Source organism: Achroia grisella, unplaced genomic scaffold (assembly GCF_030625045.1).
Source record: "Achroia grisella isolate CSIRO2021 unplaced genomic scaffold, CSIRO_AGI_Agris_v1 utg308, whole genome shotgun sequence".
Taxonomy (NCBI): domain Eukaryota; kingdom Metazoa; phylum Arthropoda; class Insecta; order Lepidoptera; family Pyralidae; genus Achroia; species Achroia grisella.
The window spans coordinates 914,807-941,697 of NW_026712791.1; the positions used below are offsets into that span (position 1 = coordinate 914,807).

The 26,891-nt window shown below is 31.4% G+C and overlaps 1 protein-coding gene across 1 annotated transcript in view; it reads right to left on the reverse strand.

Moving 5' to 3' along the window:
• Positions 1 to 26,891, reverse strand: part of LOC131843411 (protein windpipe) — a 56,793-nt gene that overhangs the window by 3,446 nt on the left and 26,456 nt on the right. Inside the window, exon 2 of the mRNA XM_059192046.1 lies at positions 26,540 to 26,587. The gene's annotated coding sequence lies outside the window, so the exon portion shown is untranslated. The remainder of the gene's footprint in view (positions 1 to 26,539; positions 26,588 to 26,891) is intronic.

Here is a 26,891-nt window from a genome sequence, read left to right on the forward strand (position 1 = left end):
CGTAAAGACCGTTAATTGAACTATCAAGGCCGTCAAAAAACGCAACAATTTATAGCAAACATCAGTTTCAAACAATTTACAATACTAATTGCAACGTGACATAATCACCCGCTAGCTATATGTAGCCGTATGCCGATGCTGTATACTACTACTACGTACAAAACATACAAAATGGTTAATTCTATTTTGATCTACGTAACAACATCCTGACTGCACTTGGCCGGCGCTCGCTCCAGAAGTGGTTCAATGTTATCCTAACAGGAAGCCGACGGTTAACCATTTGTGCGAATATGAGGAGCACAACGTCAAAACTATCTTCATGTGGGGTGTGACTGAAAAAATGATTCGGTCATGCGTAATGGTTTCGAAGAGTGTCGCAAAATAACAAATGTATCCTTATATACTCGTATACTAGTGGTCGACCAGTGCTCGAAATTCGACCTTAATAAATTCAATATTCAGTAAGACTTTAGACAAATAATATTAAAAAAAAATATTAATCCTTTCTCAATTTGACCACACACTTTAACAATAAACAAAAGAGTATATGAGTATGTGTGTGCGAAATACTTGGTAATTTGTCTAATGTTTTGTTTATTGTTTTAATGTATTTTTATTCCATGATTTAAAAAATATATTAGCATTTTGCACTACTTCTATATATAAATTTATACTCCTCCGTCCGTGCAAATTTCGTAAAAAAGTACAAAAATTATGTTTCACTTACAGTTAATACTTTTGTACCTATTTATGTTTGTTACCTTACTTCACAAAAACTGCTGAATTGATTCGGATAAAAGTTAATGTAAACATTTTAATATGTATAATTTAACCGCTGTAGATGGCGCTGCTAATAAGCCTTTATATCTAGTACGTAATTACTTGTTATTATCGATGACAAAAATAATCATCATCTATGCTGAATTAATGAAGATGTCGCGTAAGACAAATTATATAAAACTCCCTCTTTTTAAAGTCGGCTAAAAAACGTCCAAGAGTCTCTTTTCTATTTTCTAATACATCTGCATTGGTATTATAGTATATGTTATTTCGATGTTATTGTAGCACATTTTGGTCACTTGGCAAATTTTGGGATAAAAATTAAGAATAAATAAGTTGGGTAACAAGGTCTTGTTTGATGGTTGCACAGAGTAATAACTGATACGTAGTTTATGACATATTTAAGCAAAGATACAATAGGCGTTGTGTAAACATAAGATATAATGGATTTTAAATCTCGACAATAAAAAAATAGTGGTTAATGATTTTTAAAGACAAAAACAAAAATAAATATCGTATACGACGTGAAGTTTATAACGCTAAGAGCCTATCGTTAAACAGCGGCAAGAAAGGCTTGGTGCAAGTTACAAGAAATGGCCCTTTAAAATGTTAATATTTTATTAAAATAAAAAAAATAAACAATTAAAACACTTTTGATAAATGAATGCATGAATAAAGGTATTCTGAATTTGTTATCTTTATATAGTATAAAATGAAGTCGCTTCCGGTGTGTATGTCTATGTCGCTTAAATCTTATAAACTATGCAACGGATTTTAATGCAGCTTTTAGCAATAGATATGAGTGATTCAAGAGGAAGGTTTATTATAATGTTTAATACATCTACATCGGTGATCCGTGAGAAGCCGGTGCGGGTAGATAGTACTATATACAATGTATCAAAAACAAAGTAATTAATTCCAATTGCATCAGCTTTTTTTTAATGTAATGGCAATGACTAACAACCTGATGTCCCACTTGATGGTGAAAGTGGTAACCTTTGCATATATCATAAAATATATTAATTTTATTTACAAAAACTTAAATATTGTCAACACTAAACGAAATAGTATCAAAATGATTTATAGTTTGAAAGTTGGAATGTAAGGATTGCAATATTTGGGAGCAAACTATATAGCAAACAGCCGCACTATACACTCACACGCAATACACACATATATAGCATGTTTGACGGATTGTATAGTACATTCTAGAGGTACTGAACATCATTATACTTCTGCGGACCCAGTGCATGTAGATTGAGCTGTATTGTCTTAATATTTTAGTAACATAGTTTACAAGTAGTTTACTGACACAATATTGATCATGAGTATTTGACTTAAATAAAGAAAATAACAATCCCATCAAAAACATAAATGTGAAATGATAGCCGAGTTTAACATTATGATATATGCCTTGATTGTTGACTTCTTCGACAAAAGAGGTGAGATCTAAATGGGTGCCAAGTTCAATGGTCTGTCCTGAAATGTATTTATAACAATATAAAATATCATTTCTTCTTATAACTAGGATAATATACTTTAGCCTAAGGTCTAACTTGGCCAGTTCTCATATACCAATTATTACTTTCGATTGCTAGTTACTACTAATAATAAAATAGGAACCGACAAGTAACATGTTTAGAACTTGCGAAGGCTACAGTATATTTCGTATATGAAAACTAGCCAAGTTAGACCTTAGGCTAAAGTATATTATCCTAGTTATAAGAAGAAATGATATTTTATATTGTTATAAATACATTTCAGGACAGACCATTGAACTTGGCACCCATTTAGATCTCACCTCTTTTGTCGAAGAAGTCAACAATCAAGGCATATATCATAATGTTAAACTCGGCTATCATTTCACATTTATGTTTTTGATGGGATATCATTACTTTTTGTTCATAAATTTTTAGTAAGTACTTATTTATAACAAAATGAATATCAAATTCTTTTTTTACACTACTATATTTTTCTGCGTTTACGGGGTAAAATTGTCTTTTTTTTGTTATTTTCTATATTTTCTTGAACCTTTGAAATGTTCGAGTGAATTGTCCATTCAGCATCCGGTTTTTTTTTTACGCGTTTTCTATTTATGATTAATTTAGCCAAGTCGGGGCGGTATAATGTGCGAAGACGGTTGTACTCTACAATTGAGCTCTCTTGTGCCTTAATTTGGCTCGGATCTACATTGATAAGATGTACTCCATCTAAGGTTTTAACTCTGGAGAGTCCAACATAGGCCTGCCCTTTACTAAATATAGAGGAACCTATGTCGAGAAGAGCACTGTCAAGGCTAAGGCCTTGTGATTTGTGAATAGTGATAGCATATGCTAAGCAAATAGGGAATTGTTCCCTGTGAACATATACATTACTTAATATTTGAAACTTGGTCTTGACTCGTTCTAGTTCGTAAATTAAGTTATGTTTAAATTGTATTGTAATTTTACGTGCGCTATTGCTGTTGTTGACGTCCCAATGTACTTTCTCTATTTTTCCAATGGATCCGTTTACCAGTCCTTTACTGACATCTACGTTTCTTCGCAACATTACACGTGCACCTATTTTTATCGTGATTACATTTTCTAAGCCAGCAGTTAGCGACGAATCATCCTCGTTTTTTTTAAGTACTTCATTTGCTCGTTTTTTTAAATACCGTGGACAGTCTATTTCGTCTATCGAATTTAATTTAATTTCTGGTTGCTCCATACTTGCTAACATTGCGGTATTAAACTGGTTACACATATTTTTAGTGGGAAATAAACATACTGTATTATCGGACAGCAGTCTAAAATAAGATATGATTTCTTTAAGCCGGTCGATTTGATTTTTAGCGGTTAATTTGAGAAGTCGATGAGATAAAGTGCAACTGTCTTGACTTGTTACTATACCCATTCTTAAACGATTTAACATTTCGCCGAAGAGTTTATCGTTTTTTTGCCTCATATTTACAGTCAATTCCTCATAACAAAATAATTCTTTCCATAAATTTGGAGCACTAAGGGATCCTAAACATTTAAGAACATCAGACGAGTTTAAGTTTTCAAACGGCGACAGTTGTCTCACTGGAGGCAGTTGGAGCAGATCGCCAAACAACACTACATGAATCTTGCCGAACCATCCGTCGTCAGCGTCACCGGTGTCATATATTTCTGTTAATCGAAGATGTATGTACATTAACGTTATATTAGAAATCATAGATATTTCATCAATTATTAAAAGTACTACATCTTTTAAATCACATCTTAATACTTTTAATACTTGGTCTGATAAGGAAGTGTACTTGGGACAGTTTCCGTGCTCTACAGGCAGCTGTAGGAGCCTATGTATCGTCAGACCGTTTACATTAAAAGCAGCAATACCTGTGGGTGCAGCTACTGCAGCTAACTTATTCATTCGCTTCTTAACCCAGTTTTTAATTGTATTGATTAAATAACTTTTTCCCGTGCCGCCTGTCCCACTAACAAATATTCTCAAAGTTTTAGATTCATCTAATAAAGTCTTAGAGATCTTGTCGAAAATGCGTTTTTGGTCTACATTTAAACCTTCTATCATTTGTTTGAGCTCATCTTCAGATACCAAATCTTTAGCATTTCTAAAATCTTCCATTGCATTCACAGCTTCAACAGGTAAGAAGTTCAGAGGATTATCTAGACCATCATCTTCATGATCATCTTCCTGGCGATCTCTTTCTATTTCCGCTACTTTTTCTTCAATAATTTCAAATGCTCTCTCTATGTTATCTAAGAATTCTGTCTGCATTTCTCCGTAATCAAGTCCGTCCTTAATTTGATTTTTTAGAAAATTAAAGGCTTCAGTGTACGTATTTTGTCCAGACTTCAGTACTGCTAAATTTCGCCACGGATGAAACATTAACAAAAGCGAAAAATAGTATTTTTCTGGGTGTTTATTTACGTCGTAAGTATAGTGATTTATTAAATAAGGTCTCTGTCGTTTCTTTAAATATTTATTTGATGATAATTTATATACCTGTGCCGCTGTTGATGAAGAGGGCGGGGCTGTAACTATGTCAAACCATCGAGCGAAATTATATAAATTTATACTCTCTAAGTCTTGAGGGCGTTGAGGATAAATATTATCAACCCAAGATTCGAAATAGATATCAGTAGAATCTGATTCAAGTTCAATTATCTCTTTTTTAGCTTTTACTCTTCGGTTGCGATATATATTTACATCGAGCCATCGGATTGTGGTCTGTGTATCGGTACCATAAAGTGAAATTCCTAAGAGTGTATCACTTGCTTCTAGTGCACCACATTCTCTGTTATTGAGTGCTCGGAGGCCTACGTTAAAAAGTCTACTAGCGAGAGATTTGGTAGAATTTATGTTGTCAAAAGTGTCTACTGCGTGACTTTTTTCACTTTTAGTTGTATATTTTGTAATATAATAATTTAGAACAGCTGTCTTTTCGCCTACATACTGTAAATCCATGTTGCCATTCCAAGCGAGAAGGATTGCTGGATTATAGTCGTTAATGTAACAAGATTCTTTTTCGCGAGGTATATTATAAAGTCTACTCATTTTTAAAGTTTTTCTAGCCGCTATTGACTCGGTTACACTATTAATCGTTAGATATTCAGTTACTGGTCGTGGAAATCCAAACCTGCAAACCGTTGTAAAGCTTGTTTTTGTTTTTTTCTTTCGTAAACAATATGTGTTATGTTTATGCATCTGATAATTGATAACACGATCATGTAATGTTGGGGATACATTTTTATCTGGGATAGAACATGTAACGTATTTATTAATAAACTCTGCCACCTCCTCAACAGTCGAAACTTGCAGTATTGGTGCATCTTTTACCCACAACATTAGATGGAAATGCTGTAAACCCCTAGACTGGTATTCACGTCGCCAGAAATAATGTTCTATTTCACCTAAAGGAGCCTTAGGTGATGTTAAAAAATCTAATATTGATTTAAATTTAATATCAATAAACCGCGACGCTGAAACTGGGTCCATTGCTACTAACTCACTAGTAGATTTATTTCTTGCATCAGAACCATTGATTAGTTTAATATAATCTGCGAGGTCCGTCCATCTCCATTCGGAAGGACTGATTGTTAAAAACCAAGTAGCCGGTCCTTAATGACGAGTCATACACATAACATCGCTTCTAGGTTTTTTCCAGAATTGCTCGGTGTTTCGTAATCTACTAAATATGGCCATCAAATCTCCTTCGAGCTCGCTTTTCTCTATTTTTTCTAAATACTGTTGCGCTGTTAATTTTTGGTTTAAATTAGTTACATTTAATTTATAAAATATACCTGCATTTAATTGTCTTATATTTGCGTCATTCAATAAATAAAATAAATATTGCTGGTTAAGTCTGAATCGCGAGTCTTTGGAAGTTAAGCGAGATTTTATGAATTCTGCACTTGTAATTTTTTTTTCGCGATCATAAAATTGACCAAACTTGCCCTTATTAAATAAATCTGGAAAACATAAAGTATCAATATCCTTATTATGATTATCGATTGGTGCAGCATTCACTTTCAACATTTGATATAGAGCGCAAGCTGTACTATTTTGTTTCTTTTCGTGTAGCGGGTATATTGTATACTGTTCGTAAATATCTTCCTTATCTTCGGTTACCTGAGTGAGAAAGGCAGACTGATTTTGTAACTCCTTTTCGTTCTCATTTAGCTCTATAGTATGGTTTAAATTTTGGTCAAGATTGTCTAATAAATTATTAGAATTCGCCGGTAAAATTATGTTTCTGTAATGAAAGTTATTCTGTTTTAAATATACTAATGCCCTGTATATATTGCCGATATCCACTAAGTCTTGCCACATTATTTTAGTTTTAGTCGGACAGCTTCGCAAGATTATATAAAGCTCTTGATTGGGGTTTAATGATTCTTCGGGTTTAGGCAATTTATTTAAGGTATTTTCTATAGGTAATGGCAAATGAAATGTCCTTCCTTTAACTTTTTTTATCATCTGTTTGTTAGGTATATTTTTATTTCCCACTGGAATCAAGCTAGTTACTACTTGAAAAGCTTTAGCTCTTTGTATCAACATTTTTTCATAGTTATTAAGATCACTTAATTGCTTAGGTACGTCACCGTAATATAAACTATTAAGTATAGAATTAGGAGGTAAATCATTTGTTCGGATTTTTTGTAGGCATAAATGACAGATAAACGGACTGGGCTCAATATGAAATGTTTCATTGAAAAGTTGTAACCTTTGCCATATGTCAGTTTCGATAGGATTTCTTAGTTTATTAATAGCGGACAGGTCACGTAAACAAAGAAGTCTATGGCAAGATATGCAATGGTGTATCGGTATATCATCGCATCTTTTTTTCAAGGTATTAAAAGCGCATTTATATTTTTCTATTATTAAGTCTTCGTTCATTTCGCTCTCACGCATATTTAATTCACAATGAGCATTTTTGATATCAAAAGGTACTCCTAATTCACATAATTTATCTACATTGACAGAGTTCAAATCACAATCTATTGAATTTATATTTTTGCAATAACATATTAACTGATAGAGCTCTCTAACAATAGTTCGTATTTTAGGGAAATGGGTTTTTATGTTATAAAGTATTTTAATTTTATTTAAAAACTCTTGACTCTGATTAGATATTAAATTGAATATATCTATGGCTGACTTTGAATTTATATATTTGAAAACATCCAATAAACTTTGTAGAATTGATTCATCTAATAAACATTGTTTGGGATTACAAGACCAAGATACATTATTATTTTCATTCTGTAAATTAAATATCTCAGCTTGACCCTCATCGTTTATTGACACAGTTTTATCCGAACAAAACATTTTATACGAACTTTCATAATAGTATGGTTCTTGAGTGCTCACATGTTTAGATTCTCCGGCAAAAATAACAAATTTTTCTAATATGTCATTGTCAGAAGAAATACTTTTCATTTTTTCCATACTTATTGTAATTTTACTTTGAACGCGATTTAAAACTTTTGAATAATTATCTAGTATATTTTTACGACGCTCAAGAACCCACTTCACAATTTTTTCAGCTTCTAACTTTTTTTGCTTTCCAATTTTGTCTGTTAGTTTGTTAATTATGTCATTTCCATTAGTATACGATAATTTTTTCTTCGCGTAGTATAACTTCGAAGATCTTTTATCTACATCTGGATTTTTTTCAGTATAACGTTTTGCCGCGGTTTTACGCACCTTTGTGTTTTTATCCAAATAACGTTTTACGGCTGCCTGGTACACCTCGGGGTGTTTGGCTACATAACGTCTCTGAGAATTTTGAACTACTTCAGGATGCCCTTGTTTATAACGCCGATTAGCATCACGCCGTTGTTCCGCACGGGATTTCTCAGACGTTTTAGGTCGACCTGGTTTACGCTTTTGTGGACGGCCCCTTTGTAACGGAGATATACACAAATTATTGATGTCTTGTTCCACTGGAATACACACGTCATAATGGCCCGAAGAGAGATTTCCTGTAAAGAGCAAGCGCTTCGTAGGATATCCCTCTTCACCGAACAAACCTAGCAGAACACCATCCTGATTATACACTTCGATCTTAATATTATGTAAATTTACTGCAGCCTTTAATTCAGAAACAGCTCCATACGTTGTTGAACAAAGCATGCTTGCTCGATACTCTTCTTCAGAGCAGTAAGGATCCCCGTTTGGAGCGCTAGTGTACATACTTAAATCATTCCAGTTACGACATACATACTCTACTATAGTTTCACGCAACCTATTTGTTTGTTGTATATTATTATACTCAAACAATAAATATGCAATCGAATGGAATAGGCAGCTTCCATCTGGAGGCATTGGAATAATTCGGTGTAAGGTAAGTGTGTAACCCACCCGTAATTCTATTGTATGACTCATTGTACAATATAAGTAATAAAAAGAATTTTTTTAAGAAGTTATGTAACAAATTACCTGTAGTATTTTCAAGAAAAACAATTTGTTAAAAATGAGTTGTAATCTCGAAGTCATTCGGAGTTAAATGTACATTTCCTACTTAAAACTAATATAACTGTACTAAAATTATTATTACTTTTTGATTTAAACTATTGCCTATATACCATACTTACTTACTAAAAGAATTGTAGTAATAATATAATCACAACTACATAAGATATAAGAAAACCTATGAATTTCGTAGCATAAATCTTATAGACCCTATAGGTATCAAGAGAAAACCGTACGTCAAGACGGCGCCCGCGCTTCTGAGCGCGGCTGCCACTCGCTCGGATACGTTTAGATTTTATTGCACCGCACCCACCCCGCACCCCCGCTCCGGCGTCACACCGCGCGCCGTATACCAAAATGCCTATTATTGAATAAATATTTATAAATAATGATCTTACACTATTGGTGTGCGATAAATATTGAAACAATTATACTAAATCCCAGTTAATAACGTAATAAATACGGAACTCCACTGTACTCTTTTATTATTGTTATAAGTATACTTTAGACAGATTATATAGTAAATTTACCGCTCAATGCAATGTTTGAAGTTCGCTAGTTATCGACCGACACTGATGTGAAGGGGTCAACGTAAATTGGTAATGATCGACGTTTTCATACAATATTACTTTCCGTCCAGTACAAGATGAGATATTTCGCCAGGGATCAATGTCAATTGGTGGCTATCGACGTTTTCATAGAATTTTAGTAATCGTCCAGTATAAGTTGAAATATAATCAATTAAAGTGAAAAATTGTAGTAAAATGATAACAATTTACCAGTTTCAGATTTTTTCCTTTATATTCACCTAATTACCTATCTGCATGCCAAATTTGAACTTCCTAGGTCATCTGGAAGTGGGTTATAATTTTGATCTATAGTTGATCAGTGATAAAAATGACGATTTTTGGACATTAATATCTAAATAACCGTTTGAGATATGTTTATGAAATTTGGAACACATATTTATCTCGCAAGTCTCAATATATGAACCAAATTTGACAGGTTTGTGTGAAAGAGTTTTTGAGTTATGAGGGGGTCAAAAGTGGCTCCAAATGGTTCGTGTAAATATACACACGGTGCTGCAAGCCAGTTTACTTGAACCTCGGCTTGACACGCTACCGCGTGTCTAGATCTTAGTCGCTCATGTCTCGTAACTTGAACGGAATTATCATGACCGGCCTTCGTACGGCTGATAGACATTATTACCGACATTATTCGGCCTTTCCTGTCTCCAAGCGGTTTAGTTTGATGTCTTAACACTTATGACACAGTGTCACCGTGTATTATATGTTACACATATTCTGTGTTGCCGCTCTAAAATAAAATATCTAAAATATTACATTGTTGTGTCTATGATCTAACCTAAAAATAACTAAGTGAGATAACGTAAGTAATAATAATAAATTATGTAATAACAAATTAAAATATCAATTATTATGCACAATTCCAATAGAAGGAATCGCATCTTAATTTCGACTGTATGGTTGTATAGTATTTGTTTATGCCGTAAGTAAACGAAATCGGATGATGCCTTTTACAAATGGATATTAGCATATGTTCATCTGGTATAACATAAATGAATAATACTAGGTACCTATATATATGTATATATATTACTCACTAAAAACACACAAACAACCAAAATTCGCGCTGTGTATGTAATATGAGTATAGATAAACATATAAGAACTGCACAGATATGACGTTTTGATGCTAATTAGGTATTAACAAATCCCACATCTTTTTTTTAAATGGCAATACTATCTGTCATATAGAGTACAAATATGATTCAACCGCCTACACACATCTATTAACATAAAACATATAATACAAGGTCACTTTCGCTCATACGAAACAGGAAATTTCATTGAAAATTTCATGGAATAATATTGTTCATAAAAATATAACTTATAATGAGAAACAGATTCGAACTAAGGACGATCGACATTAACAAACCATAATTATTAATTTCGATGTTATGTGGAGTTGAGTTGAGTTGATGGAGAGAGTTGAGTTTTGTTTAAAACTATAATATAGGTGAAACATACATTAAAGCCTATATGCATAATAAGTATCAGTTTGAAGTTTGATAACAAAAATCCATAACAAAAGGTAATTGCTAATTCGACAAAGTGCTAAAAATCATGCTGTATAAAAATTTGTACTGTAGTGTAGTGAGTATAATTGCATAAAAGTATAGCGTTTGTTATGTGACGAAAAATCTTGAGTCACAAACAAGACTGGTGCGGGTTGCACCACCAGACAGCCACTGGGCGACCGTGGGCTGCAAATGTCATATCGATGTAAAAGGATAATGGCAAAGGAACTTTTAATAAAATATATCATGCTGTAAACATTGGGTGAGTAATCGCAAAAGCCCTTTTACAGGGTCGATCTCTTGACCAATTTTTACAGCCTGTGTCTATATACGGTAGATTGATATTTTTATATAAATAAACTACAATACATACAAATGACGGTCTTATCGCTAAACAACCTTGTCCAGATAAACATTTACTAACCTCGGAGATTTTTTTGATGAATGATTATGGAATGGTGCTGACGCCTGCGCTAACGGTTTACGCTGGCGGGGCACCAGTGGACGATAAGATAAACATGAGGTCAGGACAGTTAGGCTATCGTGACAAATTCATTAGGAATGTATCACGATGGTTTCCAGGAGGAACCGCATGGAGATCAACCTGACATGCTAGCAATAAGATTATCAGTACACATTACTAACAATCCCCTTTCCCTCCACCTCGGAGATTTGATTAGAACAAGACAAAGTACTACCAACTAATTTACCAAGATTTCCAACAATTTTTAAGAAACCTATACTATAGACTATAGGTCATAATGAAGGGTTGTGTCTTCGAAGGGTACAAAATAAAGCCGTAAAGTTGTAATTTTTATATCACTTATTTTCAAAATTAAGTATTATATAAAACTAATCTTATTGATCATTAACTAACGACCCATGTTCGTTTCTCACGGGGTTGGTAAATATATGAAATGTGAAAACTATATCAAAATCAACAGACAGACGAAAATAGCGACTTTGATCGTTTTATTTAAAGATAAACTTATGTTTCTACAATTTCGTAATTTCTCTTAGGCATACACAGACTACTGAAAGAGTCTTTATTCAATATAGGGATCAAAGACTAACGTGAGTATCATTGTATTGAATTGTATTATTAACTATTGTATTATAGTGAAATTTAGTATAGAGCATGTTTCTATTAACTGTTGAGAAATCATTGTTTGCAATGTGTAGTCAGCATATGACAGTTTTACATCAAACGTTTGTTTTTAAATTGTCATCATAAAGCTACTGCAAACAGTGATTTCATCATTAAAGTACCTACTTATCTGCATACTGCATATAAATTTAACATGATCGTTGAATAAACGTTTGTCTCTAAACTATCTAATTATCGTCTATAAATATATTCCTAAAACCGTATTCAGAACTTTCTAAATATATTATATCTAAACTATATCTATATTTTAATACAAGACAAATAATAATATTTTGTTATTTACAAAATATTATTATTTGTCTTGTATTATTATATCAATATGCCAATTACGAATTATTAATTAATTCATTAAATAATGGATGGCGCCGTTGACTGTTTTCAATGTGGCGTCTACAAAAGTACAAGAGTTTTAAACAAACTGTTGATATTAATTACACTGCACTGAGTACAGGAAATATGCAATAAAATTAACCTTCACATATTTTTACAAATAAGTCTCTGTCTGTCTGATTTTACGTACTTGAACCCGAAGATATATTTGCATTGAATCCATTACGAAGATATCAATGCCAATAAATCCTGTGATAGCTGTAATGTACTGTAACAACGGTTCTATGTACTGTTATATCACAACAAACTATTATGAAACAACTTTGGTTTGATAATTTCAAAGTAAACTTATACAAGAGAATTTTATTCTATATAGAAACAAATTACTACAAATTTTCTGGAAATAAAAATAATTCTGGATACTCATAAACATCGTTACGACTGTAGCCCTATAGGGTGTCCTATAAGGTATATACCCTATATATAGCCTATATACCCTATAGGGTAGTCCATTGGATAATTTCTAGTTTTTGGTCATAACAGTTGACACACATTTTTCTGAGAATATTTTAATGTTTACTAGCTATAAGTATATATAGTAGTAATAGTTGTCTAGGTAGTATATATTAGATTTAACAGTACCAGGCAACGGAACTCACGAAGACCGACTGTTCCATCTTATTTTGTATTTAATTTGTATAATATAACTAAAAAGTAATAGAGTCGAAACCTAAAATTCCGAATAGATTTCCTTTTACTTCGAACCTACTATAATTATATATTACTTGCTTAATATTATTATTATTTAGGCATCGACTGAGATATGAAATTGTGAAATTTCCGTTACACTAACAGACGATAAAAATTCATGCGGACAAAGTCGTGGCAATCATGTAGTTTATTATGTATTTGACACATTGACAACAACAACCTGACAATGTGCTAACTGTCAATATTTTAATAAGAAAACCATCACTGACAGTCAATCCCTAACTTTGGGGTTCTATACCAAAAAATGTATAATGAAACCCTAATTTACTTTGTCTGTCTGCCTGTCACACTACAATGTTTCCGAAATGACTAATGTTTCATACGTATAACACTAAAATACTGTCATCAAAAGAAAAGGAAAATAAAAAATATTTTATTTATTTTTCAAGTGAAAATAAGGCTTTTGAATTTTTGGAATAATATTTTTTAATACTTTCAAAATTTCAATAAACGAAACTAGATGATCTAATTTTACTATCATATTTCTTCTAATCTAAGGAAATATAATCATAGCCCAGCGGCTATTTCTTGTAAGTAATATCGTTATAAAAATAAGTTAAAGCTGAAATAATTGTCATATGTGTAGAAAGAATAAAACTACATTTAAATAGCATTCAGAACCCTCAATGACAGTCAATTCTCACTGTACCGGCGTTCATAATGTACTTGAACCTGAAACCATATTCGATTTATGCATGTTTTTATACTAAGTATATTTAAAGTGGAATATTTTGGAATATTATTTAAATTTTATACAGACAATTTCCTAGTCGAATATTAATATTATAAATATAAAAAAAACATACGTTTATTACTATTTTCGACTGTATCACACTTACCTGATGTTTATCATTATATGTCGCCCAATATAAATAATATCTTTTTGAATTATAGCTTACGTGTTATTCTGATGTATGCTGTGAAAACGTAACAAACATCTATCGATTCATCTATCGATACTCACAAACCTTCGCGTTTATGATATTAGTAGGAAGTAAGATTTGTCTCTATGTACAGCGGAACATCATGTTATTGATACCGTGTCGCAACAACAGACGGACTGGTACTATTTTTCACTGCGATGTTGACTTTTAATTCACAATTGTTTGAAAATATTCCCATCCATGTTATGCCGTTTGGTTAACGTCATCCATTCTACGAAGTTTGAGGGTTCACAGGAAACAGACATACCTACATACGTACATGAAACGAAGACATTTTTTTTAAATAAAGAGATCAACACCAGCTCCTGATTGTAAGTGACTCAAGATAAACACTGAGCAATTTTTTCTAATTATTCTAATGCTATTGACTGCAGCTAACCTTTCCAGCTTCACTGGACAAACAATGAGCGTAAGTGGAAAGAGAGAGAGCACTCGAAACCAATCTCAGATACTTATTCTAAGATGAGTTGCACCTATAAATATAGGCGTAATCTTTCATTTTTTCAAATTAACATAGGAACCTGAAATACGTTAGCAAATTTCTGGCGGATAATAACTTACAAGCAACTAATTAAGTGCTGCAAGTGTGCATTGAGACAGAACAATATTTGCAGCAATAACTTTGAATTCCTCGAAACAATATAACACCCAATCACCTCCCCTCTACTTTCACGGGTTAATGCTGCCAGTTTTATGCGCCGGCGCAGCTTGTCGTAAAACCCTCACGTTGGTCGAGATCTATGGACTCAAACCTACCTGCTTACTGTATGTTCAATTAACAAAAGAAATTTTGCAGTATTATACTAAAAATAAACTCATTTTTCAACTGTTTTATTAAAATAATATTATAACATCTTTGCCCACACGTATTTAGTAATAAGTCGTGGCATAGTTATTTACTATCCTGAATTACACCTAAGAGGTCATGAGTTCAGATCCAGCATCTGCCAGAGAAGTATCTCCTAAAAAAGAACTGTATATACCTTTATATTTCTAACTAACGTTCCGGTCTTTTTACGGATATCCGATTACTAAACTGACATCAATCCGATACCGAATGGTAAGTACATCCCTTGTCCCGTTAGATTCAAACACCCAAATGTAGGCATCTCAGTATTGCGTACACCACAATATCAACTAAACATATAGTTTTGGACTAAATAATAAAATTTACGATGGAAAAAGAAAAAATCGAGCTCTAGCCAACACATCTGGCAAAGCAGGCGAGACGGTATTGTTATGTTTAAAATAAAAAAAAACAGTATATGTATATATGGTCATAATATTAATATTTCCGTTATAACTTGACTGTGTAACTTAACTGTAGAGGCACAACATATAGGTATACAATAATGGCGTAACATATAAAACTAGCAAAATACGTAAATTAGGTAGTTTATCTACGTATTAAGATTTAAGAATACTTCATATATATGTTTTTCTCTAAAAAAATAACTCTCTCATTTAAATTATTACATATTTAATTTGCAAAATAATTACTGCCTTAGACTCATATATTGTTATTAAAATTTATTTAAAATACCTTAAGTTACTATTATTAAATAAAAGCTTCTTATTTTTACATATTTAATTATTATAGTGAGGCATATAACTGATAGCATTGCAGTAATCTCTGTATATTTATAATATACTTCTAAATATTTTTTTATTTATTTCAGTGAATTGTGGACCATATAAATAAACTATAGTAACATACATATGTAATAATAATATAAATAAGCATAAATATAAAACTATCTTTGGTAAAAAACGATAATCTGTCACGTCAGCGCCGATACACCACCTCTTCGGGCAGTAGTCATTCTTCATGAAGGTCGGTAGCATGTTGGTGTGGACCCGGGCCACAAACGAATAATGAGGCATGAAAGTGTAATTAATAACTAACCGAGCAAATGTTTGAACTGGTTCGTGACCAGGTCATTACGGGGCGCGTCTCATTTGGTTAATTAAATATCTACTGTTAGTATTACTGCCGTTGTTGTAGCGTTGGCACTTTCTTCTATATTTGTAGCATATCCATCAGGGATGTTAGGGAGCTCCGTAACCGTAACCGAAATGATCGGATATCCGATATAAAAAAATATTCGTAACCGTAACTGAATCTGAAATAAAAGTTTCTAATAATATCGAGTAGGAGCCCAAATTAGGTATGTTATGCAACCATTTAATTAGCTATTTGTATTTTACTTTTGAAATTACTTAATAAATTAATATGCGTAACCGAAATCCGATATCCGAATCTACTAGAAAATCCGAAATAATTTCGTATCCTAATCCGTATCCGTATCTGATATAATAATCATTTCTATATCCGTAACTTATCCGTATCCGCAATTTCATATCCATAACATCCCATTTACCCACATATTCTATAATACGAAAATAAAAATAGAATGATCTAAATATTTATTACACAGATTCATTTAAGCCCAAACTTCTAAAGTAAACAGAGCTCGTACTATTGTAATTATATTTTCTATTTAATTATAAAAGCAATAAGTTATGTCACCACATAATTAATAATAGTGTTATAAGTATTCTAATTGACCCGTCACAGAATACTTAATTAAAAACAGAATAAATGCTAAAGGGATTATCCAAACTTGTTATTATAATTAGTAGTGAATATTTTCTCTTATTATTTTTATCTATTACCTATTATTGAATGCAGTCACAATATAAAATCTAGATAAATAATAAAAACCTACTAAAAGGTTCCTGTATTTTCCATCATTGTTATTGCACAGAGATGAAATTATTCAATGTTCTTTAAAATAATTGAATTAAGAACTTTCACCTTTTAAACTTTGAAGTTCTTGAATTTTTGCAATAATAGTATTATTTTTTTAACATAGTTATTATTTTCTGCTTTGAAAAAAAAAACGCTGTAGGCCGTAGAATTAATTCGAAATCCACCGATGTGTGAACGGCGCCTTACTCTAATCTCCTTACACACAGACTAGTGCAAAATATGACTTGTTTAACTTGACGACGCAAGTGCATACCCACAATCTATTACCCGAGATTATTGTTTCCCACTACTGAACAATCAGTGGCAAATATTGATAACAATTGCGATACGTCGCTCACCTTAGAACAAAAGACAATATGCACGGACTACGAACAAACAAGACTTCTCCAAACAAACTCAGTTATTTCAAACAATTACTCAGATTTCACTCGTGCGTCGTTTAAAATGTGAGATTTCACTGTACACTGCACTCGAACAAGTGAAACATTTTATTTGCGGTACAAGGTGATAGTCGTTCCTGGACGATGTCCAATACAAAATTCTACGATATTGTAAAAAAAAATATATATTGTATTTACGACAGACATTGAATAGACTACTGACCGACTGATACCGTTTCTAATCGTCCGTTATATTAGATTTATTGATATAGGACTCTTTTACTGAAGACAGTCTTATGCGTGCTATCTTTTTTCTAATCGTAATTGGAATGGCAAACGAGCTGACGGCCCACGACTGTGGTAATTCAAACATCGCCTACATAATTACATGAACAGCACCAAGGACATCATGTCGCCAACCAAGTGACACCTCAATGCAGTCCTACGTAAGCAGCGCATGAGAGAAACTTTCGGAGAATCAAGTCACCGAATTCTGTAATTTTTATATATCGGCCTGTTATTAAGTAGTTCATACACAAAAAAATTAAAATGTATAATTGCACAACAATTGTTATTAGAGCAACAGGCAAATTTTTCTTCGTCTTGGCTCAATCTGTATTGCAAATGAGCGGTAAAATAAAAAAAAATCCTTTCCAAAACTGCTATAAATTATATTAGACTAATATTATTTTTATTTCCATTTCTGCAGTATTATAATAATATGATAGCAATATTTTATAGCAGTGTCTCTGTTGAATCCGTTTAATTACTCATTGTATTAGTATATAGCTGTATGCCTGTATTGCAATACATAAAACTTAATAAGTTCTCCTGGTTAGAGATACTTATTGCAGTTACTTCAAAAGAAAATATGAGCAGCCTACAACGATATTTAATTACCGATATGTCAGTTCATATTTCGTATAGTTTGCGTAACTGTAGACGTAGCGAATAACGCAGCACGATGAACGCAGTGTATAAATAAAAGCTGATAAGCTGTTTTTAAATTATGTTATATACGATATGTTTTAGTTATTCTGGTTCCCCGATCAAAATGTACCTATATGAATTTTGACGAATTTTTTATGCAATCAATTAGTTTTACGGTCCATACTAATTTTATCGCGATAGATATATATTATATATTTTTTTAGTACACATGTAAACGATAAGAACATAACTACGATTTATTTTAACATTATGTTTTACAATAATAAACTACGACGAATTCTGTTGAAACAATGTATGTATGTAAACGTTATTACGAGCCCACATAGATTTGTTATTCATTCATAAACCGGTACATCATTCGCGATAGGTTCTGTTGTGCGTCAATAGAACTTTTTGCAAATCAAATCTCTTCTCGTCCATAAATATGGCGTTTCTCATAAATACGTAATATTTTTCAAACACATTGGGAATGCTAATAATGTACCCTCACTACAGATCTAGGTGAAAATCTATTTATAAGTGTCAGTAAGTACCTCCGTAACATAATAAATACATAATTAAAGTTGCACTGGGACTAGAAATTTATATTTTTAGAGATGATTGTATACCACCTCACAGTTAGTATGGAGAATAGGTATCATGGTCTTTACCGGAATAAAAAAAAATAGATCATATTTTTTTTTTATTCCGGTACAAACCATGATACCTATTCTCCATGCTTAATGTGAAGTGCTACATTCAAGCTTTTAACATTGTTTAAATAACACACCTCACCCTACCGCATCAGTCCGCATTGAATCATGATGCAACCTACCATAACGTTACGTTATTTTTTACTTTATTACTAAACTTTGACGTCCCATAAACAATCTCACAGCACCGCAAACTTAAAAACGTACGTATGTTTAATACAAGTACGAGTACAATCGTATTACGTATATGTTTAACGACAATTTACCTATTTACGACAGAGACACACAAATAATAAGCACACAAGATATGCGTACGTAATATTGATATCTGCAAATTCTACAATAACATGACGTTATTGGATGTATCCACGTCAAATTACAAAAGACCTTGTAGATACAAATTACATTTATAAAAACAAACATAATATACCAAGGATAATTCACACAGCGCCATCTAGTGCCAGGGAACATAGTCCGTACAGAAAATAATTAAAATTATTTTAATTGATAACATATATGTAAATTTTGACGTAATCATATAATGTTAATTTTTCATTCAGTCTTCCTAGCGAAAAATCTGTTTTCCGTTAACCTTGGTGCATACCACTTTTCAACTAAATAAAGATATTTATATTCAAAACAATAACGTTAAAAAATTTGGCGTGTACATGCACATTACATAGATAATATAATAGATAGGTATTATATATAGCTATCATACAAATACATACAATTGGCAAAAAAACGTCACCACCGCACCTCACTTATCAATAGGTCATAGATCATCGACCCTGGTTAAGTGTAATATTATATATCGATAAACATTTCTTCACTGGTACAAAGAGCACAAAAATTCGATTGTAATAAACGATACAAGGTATTTCCAATTCATTTTAATAACTAAATAGTAATATATAATTTTTCCAACTATTATATCAACATAGCCCGAAGCATAGATATTGAAATTATAAATGTCACAGCTACTTGTTTTGCTATAACTTTAGACGCAAAGTAATAATGTAACCAATACATGAGGTGTGACTTTTCTTTATGACTTTTTACTAATTATCTTTTTCGGTGGTGTAGATGTTTAGTACATTGTGATAATCCCGAGTTCGACTCCTTGCACGATGCAAACATCTGTATTCATGAGTATGATTGTTTGCATTTGTCTGGGTGTTTCTTATGTATTTTATGTGTGTATTTGTGTATGTATTTCTATCAGTTGTCACTAGACAAATAGTGCAAAATTTTACCCTATTTTAGAACTAGTTTTCCAAGCCAATATAAAGCAAGTAATCGAGTAATCATATTTAATGAACCATTTCATACAATTTTTATATTTGCATTGTATATAAAAATCAGGTCTACCGTAAAATTAAAATGTATTTATTCAGTGAATAATTGATATCGCTTTATTTACTCGACTGCCCAAAGAGTAGTTCTGAAATTGACTTAAAAATGTCCTCTCCTAATAAAAAAAAGAAATCGTAAAATTCTCTCACAACTACTTGCCAGCTTGTAACAAAGTAAAAAGACCCCAGTGGCGAAGATATTAATAGTTTATACATAATACTAACATATTCATTATAGTTATTGAAACTAAGAACAAATACTACAGTTAAGAGAATTATAATGATATGTCAATCTTTATGGTACAATCAAACAAGTTGTTAATACCATTCGTTGTGCTAAATATCCGGTCATATACCTACTATATATGCATAGACATCCATAAAATAATTAAATTCGGTAGACAAATAAAAAGTGATAGCAAAATGTATAAACGAACGAACAATGTAGGTTATCAAAACTATACGTGCTGACCGAGATCAGAGTCATGCCGAATTCGAGACAGTCAATCGTACCTTTCTCCGAGAACAGCTGATTGGCGGGCAGCCAACTGTTGCTTGAGACACGGCGTCGCCAAGTAACCATGGATACCCAATTATATTAACAGACAGATCGACTTACGACGTGTTTAATTGGTGCATTTGGACGCCACCAATGTAGTCACCAATTTAAGTAGTAAGTCTATAGTTTCTCCGTTAAATTTATTTTTATACAATGGGTAGAAATGCGATATACTTCAGAGAGTTTTGTCAAGCTGTAAGTGATATTATAATATAATAATTCTGGGCAGGGAATATAAAGTTTTTTGTTTAATTATAATATATAAAACTTAATAATTAAAATGTCGTGTCATTTCATCATTGTTATTATCAATGTGCTTACAAATTGATGTTACTTTCAGTACGTACATATTATATTTATATTTAAATTAAGTAGTTATTTTCAATCATTCATTCTTTTATTTAAATTAAGAAAGATTTATTAAAAATTAATAAGAAAATTCTACTCGTAATTAAAATGACAAATTCGGCGTCTTATCAAAGTAACATAACTCCTCTAACTCTGCCAAGTGTATTTACTATATTATACTTATATGGACAAACACGGTATTCGGCGTAACAATAGTCTTTCAAAAGAATCCTTTTTTGCTAAGGCTAAAATATTTACTATAAAAATAATATAATTATAATTATAAATCATGTAAGACTAATAATATCCTTTTTACTAATATATTTTTTAACACAAAACACTACAGCATTTATCTGCCATCACGAGAATATAATTGTTGAATATTATACAACAAAAAAATAAAGTTGGCAGCTTAATTCGCACAATTAGCCAATTAAATATAATATTAGGTATCAAATTAGCTCAAACTAACATAGATCCGTAACAATGTCTGCACAATGTATACAACAAAACCTCTATTGAGCAAGGTTTTTTTTTAATATTGTTTTAAGGTCCTCGTAAATAGGTATAATTATAATATTGTAATTTGTACTATTCTTCGTAATAAATTCTGTATAAGAAGAGACAACATAACATCACTTATTAATAACAATATTCATGAGTTTAACCCTAAGCTTTATTTATACTATTTAAAGGTGTATTATAAAAATCGCAGAAAAATTATAAATACATAAACTGAGGTATTAACTTTATTTACTATTAAGTAGACATTATATATAAACGTAATTATGATTTATCTCCATTCTAGCTTATAATTTATTTAGCAATTTCAGTCACGCAGGTTTAAAAGGTTTTTTGTAGAAGTCATAATATGTATACTATTTCTTTTTTAGTACTTCGAGTTGTATTTATTATCTGGATTGTGGCTTGGGGTTATAATCAAAATATTGAATAACATATTTTTATCTTACATATCTTACAAGCGTATAGGTAAAAATGCTATGTTAGAAAATATAGTAATATTTTTTACCAATGTTGTGTGTTGCCTTTTCGGAGGATTAAAAGTCTTGCCACTGTACTGTGATTTCACTGCTTATCTCATCCCTCAACCACAATACAACTCACTGAGTTGCTTAGAGTCTTAAGTACGTAAAACAGAGGTACCCACGCAGACGACTTTCTAAAAAGTCTACTAAAAAGTTTCAAACTATTCATTAAAATGTGCCATCATCGCCTAAAATAAAACAAAACAGAAAATGCGCTTCTACAATACTTGAATAAACAAAATACGAATGTGTTATTTTCGTTCGTTTGCTGGATTTCTGTTTGAATAACTACGATATTTATTAGCACTGGAATTACTTTATCCTACACTGTTATCGGAGTTAGATAAGATTTGTTAATCTCTCTGTGACGCTGTGAAAATCGTGGTCAGTTGATTTTACCCAATTTAGGTATTATACATGTGGCCATGCATGTCAATATGAATTTATCTTAGTTTCAGTTCTTTACATTGTCTTTATAATTTAATTATTTTTCGAGTAGCTGAGATGTTATTATTATTGATAATAATAGTCATAACCGCAGGACAATTAGCACAGCATTATATAAATAGTTATAAATAATACCATCTATAGAAATAGTAAAATTATTTTGACAAATTATATTTACAAAAACGTGTAAGAGGTACTAGACCTATAACAGAAGCTCCGCTTAACTTGGGACTAGATGGCGTTGTGTAAATTGTCCAGGGATATTATTATTATAGAATACTTCAAAAATAAAAGACCATTTAGCTTGGAAATAGTAGCACATAGCACTTTTAAATTATTTTTATAATAGTGTTAAAGCTAGCTCACTAAAGGGTTAAGGTAATTGTAGTGACATAATTGTCGTCATAAGGTGGATGTAGAAGAAAGCACCAAACTTACAGGTAAAGCCAGAATGGCCATTCCTAATATCAATTTACTTGTATTTTATATTTCGCTCTATCTAGAGCACAGTCTGAATATTATCAAAGATAAAGTTAGGTAACATATACAAGGTTGTTTTGCTCAATGGTTATCAATAGTTGTGGTTTCATAATCGGTTAGATAATTGTTCAATGAATTATGTAGAGATTTCAATGTCATGTCAATGATAATGATAGTTTTATTTTATTGAAAAAGTTAATAAAACAAATAATAAAGAATAACTATAACTAACAGATTATTTAATACTTTAAAAAGATCTAGTCTGTAAAGAAATGCAGTAACTTCTATGCTATAACGTGTATTCAAAGTTACACTAGCAGGCTCCTATCAGATTTGGTTGAGCAAAGAGAAACACGAGCGGTGAAGGCGAGTGTCGACATACGTTGGGCAAAGGGCCCCTTAAAACCTACACCTTGATCAGAAATCCCGGGAACTGATCGAAGTTGTCCTATCTGTCACAAATTTATTCTTCCAACATTTAAATCAGCATAAAATATAATTACAAATGGGAACACTCATAAGGCAATTGAAAATAGAGGGTTTGCAGACAAATGACAACGTATGAATGTCACGAACGTATAATAACGTAAAATCTATGCTACTGTTCATTTATATAAGCAACAGTTACCACTAACTCTCACGTGAGGCGCCATCTTAATTGCCATTACAATTATATAAAAAAGTAAGAAAACAAAAGACTTGGCCTCACAATGAACTACTTAAACTGTTGAAAATTTATGCTTTAAGTTTTTTTTATTTAAACGTTCTTTTATTCTTCCATTAAATATAGTGTTGACGTGCTAAAAGTCATCCAATTTATTTGTGCTGTACAGTTTACGTTATGAGAAAAAAACTATCTTGATAATTATTATGCGTAGTTTACATATTACAACAGATCGAAGTAATTCATGCTATCATCAAATTTTAGTGATGTAACATATCGCATGCTTAATACAAAACTGCATTAACTCTATAATTTCAAATTTGGGATATCGACTTTAATAACTTTCAATTTAAAGTCTACTTTTCAATTTTTTATTTTTTTAGTTAAAGTAGTTAATATGGAGAGAGATATTTAATCTGAATCACGTTAATTCAGAATTAGTATTTTAAATTTGATATATTCAAAGTCAATTAAAATTAACTAACGTATCTTGCACAAGTTCTTAAATTTAACTATTATACTCCATAAATATATATTATATATCTCAAATACAATAAAGAGTATAAAATAAGAAGAGAAAGAGGAAAAAAATACAAATAATCTGTACAATAAACAAAATTTGATTGTTAATAGCGGACGAAGTATCGGGTAATAGCTAGCTATACTTACGGAAAAAACTAATTCGGTTCTAATAAGCATAATAGCATCAATAACAAAATGTTATCCAAATTAGACAAGTCAATACAACAAGTAACAAGAATTTAACACCATTATGTAAATACTCACACTAGTAACGGTATTCTATTCTAGTGAAACATTTAATTCTACTAATTTATATCGTATGCGTCGTCGTTTATTCTGAACTTCGTGGTTTAGATAAAAGACAGCCATCCGTCCTTGTGTTACAATGTAACATCACACCAAGTTTCTTTAAAATCCGTTTAGGCATTTTAACCTAAAAACAACAACTAAAGAAACGGATAGAGACGCCTGTTCAGAACATTGGAATTTATTTATAATATATATTGTTTATAATTATATTTAATATATTGTATACTAGTGATCTCTTGCGTCATAATATAGATCACGTCTTTGCAACATTTTTCATTGTTGCTCTGCTCTTATAGGTAATACGTGATATCTTATAGTCTTTTTCGATCAATGCACTATATAAATAACAATAGTAAATTATATGGTGGATGTTTATAATAAACATATGTATAACATTATTGTATTCATTCTACATGCTTATTTCAGTATAGGAAAAAATCCTAAATTAAAATTACTTTATTGCACTTTTCTGCAAGCACATTTGACATCGTTAACAATAATTATTGTGAGACTACAATTTAGCATTAATTTGAGTTGTTACAAAACATTGTGACAGTTAATTGACGATCGATAAAGCACTTTAATTAATGTCAATTCTCTTCATTGATTCCACGGGCCAGCTGATAACTATAGATAACTTTGATATTCTTTTAGTACAGATAAAATACATAACATTGATATTATATTATTTGGTTTTGCTTGCGTAAATTAATATAAAATGAACAAAAAAGATTTTTTTTGTTCATTTTATATTAATTTATATTATTAATCTTAATCTTATCTTATTATTAATCTTTAGAATTAAAGCGTGCAATAGTTCCTATGAATACCATAGAGACTATTGCACGCTTTAGATTTTTTTGTTGAATGATGATAAAATAATGCACCCGTTTGTGTTTATGGTTTAGGCTGGCGGGGCTCCAGTGGAGGATGCTAGGAGCATGAGGTCAAGTCAGGTGGCACATCGTAACAAATTTACAAGGAATTTATCAGGATGGTTTCCAGTCCTCGCGTGAATATCGACCTGATTTGTAAAATTGTTAATGATGGAGTAAAATTATATTTACCATTTAGGGGCGAAACATATTAGACAGAAAAAAATTACATCTATTTAGATAAAGTTTCTAACAAATAAATAAATTACAAATTTTACAAGAGATAAAACTCAATGTGTGTGTCAACTAGAAACAAAATTTAAATTTCGAGAATAATGAGACTTACTACATTTCTAGCAATCTATTCTATGGTTAACCACCAAGCAGTTCCCTTCAAAACTATCGTTGATTAATTTGTAGTGACTTCGCTAGTATAAACTAATAAACCTGACTTAACCCTCACTAGCGGAAGATAACTATTCTATAACCGGTCATAAAATGTATGTAAAGATCATACAACTATACTAAAACATCAAATGATTTATCGATGATCCAAAGTTCGACTATAATTACTCCCGCTAACTAATAAACGATAACTACACGTGATTATTAAACAAAACATAAATCTGCAGTATTTATTAGTGAGTGAATAACTTAAATATATGGATGATCGATGAACATCGATGTTTATTCCAATAACATTGATATCAAGCCATCGACATTTTGAAACATCGATGTTAAGTCACCACCATTAACGTCAAAGAGAATAATTCTAAATAGGATTCGATACTTGATGACCTAAAAAACAAGTAAATCTAAACGCGAAAGGACATGGTATCAGATCAGCCAAGAGAAAACATCGCATGTCGTATATCGATTGATATCGACATCAAAGTCAACATGTATGTTTTTCTAATACCGATAATACCTACTGTCAAGAATTGCAAGCAGGACTTTATTGCAAAACATATTTGTGACCTCTTTAATAATTTCCGTAACTGAAGGTATTTATTTATTTAAACACACTTGTAAAGTCATTATTCTTCAAAAATAGGTATTATAAGTACTATATATAATACATACCTAGATATAAAAGTAGTGTTCAGTAGCGACATCCCATATCTTGCACCTCTGTGAAAGAAATAATTTATTATTACTATGATGACAAGATAGTTTCTTACAAAAAATTTTAAAATGTGCTTTATTACAATTAATATATTTTTTAAAATAATATATCATTATAATATTATAAACGTTTGTGAGTATGGATGGATAGATGTTTATTACTCTATCATGCAAAAACTACCGAACGGATTTTAATGAAACTTTAATAAAATATAAAAGTTTATACATAAAATATCACAAGCTACAAATTACCGTGTACACAGCTAGTTGCTATATATATATATATATATATATACATATCTCAATTTAA